Raw genomic sequence first — 5,326 nt, 5'->3', positions numbered from 1 at the left:
TGTTTATTCCACTCCCAGTTTCTTGGCTAGAAGAGAAAGGCTTGAACTATATAACAGTAACTAACACTGTTTTTCAATGCTTGCTTACAGTGACATGTATTCCTGCCTTCTTTTTTCTTTTTGTTTTCAGTCGCTGTAGTGAATGGCAATCATGTTCTCTCATTGCATGGCTGGCTATCTTTGCTGTAAAGAGCAAAGTGACAAGTATTTACAGTTGACAAGTAATGGGTCACCCAGCAACATGTCCTAGCTTTGCAAATCATCAATCCAAAACACTTTCAACTTCCTTCAAAACACGAAGAAAACTTCTCCAGCCTTTTAAACTGGAAATAGGAAATCTGCTTTTCACAACAGGCAGGCCTCAGGTGCAGTAGCTCAATCAATCTCAGTTTATCAGCGAGCTGGAAGTTCACCTCAAGTCCAAATGAAAGCCAGTAAACCATCATCAGAACAAGTAAAAATGAAAGCAGAAAACACAAGAAGCCATAGCTGTAACCATCCACTCAGAATCAACCTACCAGCTCTCAAGAAAATAGCTGCTACATTAAAAGCTTTCTCATGTTAGGCCACTTGTTCTCATAATAATTAAGATACAATGCTTTAATAAAAGAGTTTCATTTACATTCCGATAGTCAAGCTGGCACTTAACTTGATTTGGGGCTGTTCTCAATTAAGAACTGTTTATGGCCTCCAAAATCCCTTCTTGGATGCTCTTGAGGTTCTGCACCAGAAAGAGGAGGGGAAATCTGGCAAATCATAACAGAGATGTGAGAACTGTGCTGGGGAAAAAAAAAAAAAAAAGCAGTAACTCCCTAGAATCTGGATTCTGAACCCAGTCAAAGCCAAGCTGCACTGAAACGTAAAAAGTTTGCCAACTTCCTAAATTCTAGTATCATGATTTACATTTATAGCACTTATTTTCCAGTATATATTGATTTTACATGGGGTAGAACAATCTTTTTAGGGCAAACTGAAAATTTGCAAGTTTTTCACCTGCAATTTCCCAGTCTTATCTACTACGCTAAAACTCCCCCATCCAACCTGCTGTGAGCTGGATCCCCAAGTCACACAGGTACCCTTTGAAAATCCTCTCCCTGCTCACAGCATCGCCACAGACATGCTAGCACAGTACAGATGAGCATGTTCCATGTCACACTGGCCTCCCAGCACCCTGCCTGTGTTTGCAGCGGGATCTCGCTACCTAATGACGTCTCTAAAGCCCAGCAGCATGCGGTACACACCCTGTTATATCACACTGCTCCGACTGCTTTGCAGCAGGGGAGAGGTGAGGACATGACAAAGAAGAAGCAACTGTTCTTCCTTACTTCAAAAGACAACACAATGCCACTAATAATTCTTCACACTTAAGTAATAGCCAGCTTTATAAACAGTAATTAAAGATGCCTTCTGGTGTACCTGCAAAGGAAACATTATTTTTGTTCTCCACAAGGACCACATTTTCTTAAGTGACTTTTCATTAAAGAAGACGGCCTTGAGCATAAAAGGCTTAATTTTCAGAGGGACAAGCAGCTACAGGATGTATTGTATAGTCTTCTAACAACGTCACATCAGCTAAAAGTTAAAATCTGAGATTTCAAGCAGAAAACCTCCCAGTCTTTCATCTCAGAATCCTTCTGCACACTGCTAATCAGCAACATTGAAAGAGGGGCAGGACTCATGCAGCAAAGCGGTATGAAATCTGTTAAAAATTTTTACATATACATACAAAAACACTCGCTTAATCCTCTGACATTTCATTGAGTATGCCTGCCAGGGGATGAATTAAACCAGCATTCTGAAATTGGCGAAGTGGGTTGTTCATCTGCCTGCATTTCTATTTTCCGTTTTCATCTTCGAACTGGCCGGGGCTTCTAGCACTCACCATTTACTTTCTCCAGAAATTAAGCCTTCTCTGAGTGCTAGCTGGAAGTGAAAATCGGTGACAGTTACAGCCCTGCCCACTCCAAAACCCCAGTGAAACCTGGGTGAGCCCAGAGACGCCAAGTCACCGCTCTGTCTAATTACAAACCCGAGGCAGATTAACCTTTGATGACTAAATTAATCTTCTAAATAAAATGAATATGCATCAGCCTGCAAATTAGGATTAAATGCTTAGTAGAATCTTTATGTGATCAAGCAGGTTTTGTGGTGCAGATGTTAACCATTAACATGAAGCAATAAAATCATTCTTTTTTCTTATAATAACACCTAACAATTCTAAAGCCACCTTTCATCTGAGAATCTCAAAGGGTTTCATGCACATAATTAATTAACCCTCTCAGCATCCAAGACAAGAGCATAATAATGTCCCCGTTCAACAGCTGAAGGAACAGGCGGAGGAAAGCCCTAGCTCACGTGCCTCGGCCGGTGCGCAACGGGGATGTTACACGCTTTGAAGAAAAAGGGAAGACTGGGTTTACACTGGCTTCACTTCTACCCTCACGTAGTGCTTCTGCCGGGCCTGTAGGGTGGCTTCTCCGCAAGCCCTGAAGCAGGAGCACACACCTCTCCCCAGCCCCTGAGGCCGGGCAGGGCCCCAGCAGGCCGCTGGCAGACAGCACCTGTAGGCCGCGCACCTGTAGGCCGCGCACCGCCGAGGCCGCCGGCCACGGAGCTGGCACAGCCCTCTGCTTTCCACTAGAAAAGGCAATCAAACTCATCTCAGCACTGACAAGATGAAAACAAACATTGCACTTTGTGATCTGCTACGAAATTCTGAAATAAATCATTTCGGGGGGGGGGGGGGGGGGAATCTTTTCTGAAGAAAAATTTGTTTCTTTGTGATTTTTCCCTTGGGCGCAGGAGACTACTGTGCTCTTAACACATCTGTTCCCTGCATTCTTACATCTGCGTGGAGTAAAATGCTTGCATGGTGGTGAGGAGGAGGAGATGTGGTCCTGCTTCTTTTGTGCTCTCCCAGAAGAGCAAATAGTTGCAGGGGATCAAGGTAACCTGCTGCTGTCCCCTTTCTGAGCTCCTCTTTCCAATGGAATATTCATTTCCAGGAGATTTAAAATGAGGAACTTACACAAATGCACATATCATGATTTTTCAGCCTTACTATCCCTGATTTTAATTTATAAGTTTCAAACATTGCGACTAACTAAACTGTAAAATTAAGTTTTGATTCGATCTATTCGAATAAAAAAATAATGTAAAAGTATTAATGAGGTATGGACAGCCATGTGAGACTTCATATTCACAATAACCCCATTTGTTGACATGTTTTGTTGCCCAAACATAACAGCTTCTCCTGGTATGTAAGCATTTCTTCTGATGCAAACTACCTGCCAAGGTATTTTTACTTGTTTCAAAGGGTTCTGGGTAAGTTTGTAAGGTCAGCTTAAATTTCTTGGCTTCTAAAAGGAAGCTTAAGTAGGAATACATGGTTATTTTAGAATATTGACATCACAGATATAATGTAGTCACACAACTTTCACTGTAAGTTGGACGGTTAAAGGCATTTGTTGTTTTGATACAATGGCTGCTAAAATCCATGGAAAAATTCTAAGGACTTCAATAAGCTTTGGATTGGGCACATTATTACTAAGACTGTAATTCTTGATACCCCTTGTAACATCCCAGCCTATGTGAGAAACTTAGAAAAAGCAATTAACATTCCTCCATCGACTTTTGTATTTACATTTTAAATTTACCATTTAAGACTTTAATTCTCTATAAAACTGCTTAAATATACATAACTTCAGTGTTATTTAAATGTTTTATGATCCTTCTGAAATGATCAGCTAATTAAAATCACTTACCTAATTTAGTACCTAAAATTTACCTTCCTTTATTTGGGAGGAATTGGATTTAATGTGCAGCTTTTGTTCATTTCCTTTCTCAGAAAATCTTAATTTGGAAGGAAAATCATGATTACATGCTGGGGAGGAGCATGTCTTCTAGGCTGCAAACTTAAACGAGTGGTAATCATTAGCTACCGTGTATGACATGGTGAATATAATTAAGAAATAAATTTATTACAGAAACTTGGAATTATCAATTAAAAAGTAGTCAGTGCAGTCCCACAAGGTCCGATATGATTACCTACGTTATCTGGGCTGTCACTTCCAATGTTGGTTTGAATCTCAAAGACCTCTGAGGGGTGCTCTGTGTGTCAAGTTAAATAAGTCAGACAACCTTAGTGGAAAAATGCAGCGATACAAGCGGGTGCAAACACAACTCTTTTAGAGGAAAATAAAGATGTCAGCTTCAGCTTGAGTACAATTGGCAAACTGTTTTTCCTTCCTACTGTACTTCTAAGTGTACCGACAGGACAAGTCAATCTGTGGCTGTGGCACAGTCTGTTTGATGGGTTATGAGGGGCAGAACCTCAGGGGCATTAAAGGACGCTGCGGCCTGTTATATGTTTTCCTAATTTCTGCCTTTGCAGACTGATTTTTCCCTCTTCAGAGATTTCTCAGGTTTAAGGCCAGAAAATACCATTAAATTACCTAGTTTGACCTTGTATATATGCTAGGACACTAAGCTACTCTCACTGACCCATCCTCCATGAACCCTCCTGCTCCTCTTCCCTAGGCCACCTCTCATAATACTGATCTACAAATGTATCTCAATTATGAGGCCATAAAACGGCGTGAAAAAAAATAATAGCTCCTCCTATCAGCCTTTCTCTCCAAGATCGCAACTCTAGAAAAATGATTCTGTTGCTCACTCTGAAACTGAATCAAAAAATTGGCACGCTCTGATGAACCAGATTTTGCTTCTTGTGTTGAGTGTATCACATCTCTATTGCTCTGGGCTCTAGCTCGGATGAGAAATAAAATGAATAGAAAATGCCACCTCATCATATTTTTGACCTGATCGAGGTAGATGGACCTTAAATACTTCGTGTTCAGCTATGGAGGTTGTGTACATCTATTTATGAAATCAGATGCAAACAGAACAAAGTTAAAACACAAGTTGTTTATCCACAGGCTTACAACAAAATCTTAATCTTTTCTAGCACTACATAATGTCTTTAAACCAATACACATCAAAAAACTTAACATCCTCCTCAGAACTCCAGTATCCGTCTATGCAGTAAAAATTCTGACATTTACCAAAAACAGGGGGGAAAATAACAGTCCAAAACGTATGCTACCATCATTTAGGATACAATTTGAAAACTGTCTCTTGGCTCTGAATCAAAGACTACCATAGACACAGGAATGTTGACAGATAGTGATTGTCTCCTCTTTTAAAATTGCACTGACAGCATCAACACCATTCTTCCATTTGGTATCAAGGAGTGTCAGTAAGAGTGAAATACAGCTTACCTTAACGCATCATGCAAAATACAGCATCTCTGTGTTTCCCTGGATTC

This window comes from Anser cygnoides, chromosome 12, assembly GCF_040182565.1.
Source record: "Anser cygnoides isolate HZ-2024a breed goose chromosome 12, Taihu_goose_T2T_genome, whole genome shotgun sequence".
NCBI lineage: Eukaryota > Metazoa > Chordata > Aves > Anseriformes > Anatidae > Anser > Anser cygnoides.
This window is presented reverse-complemented; position numbering follows the sequence as displayed.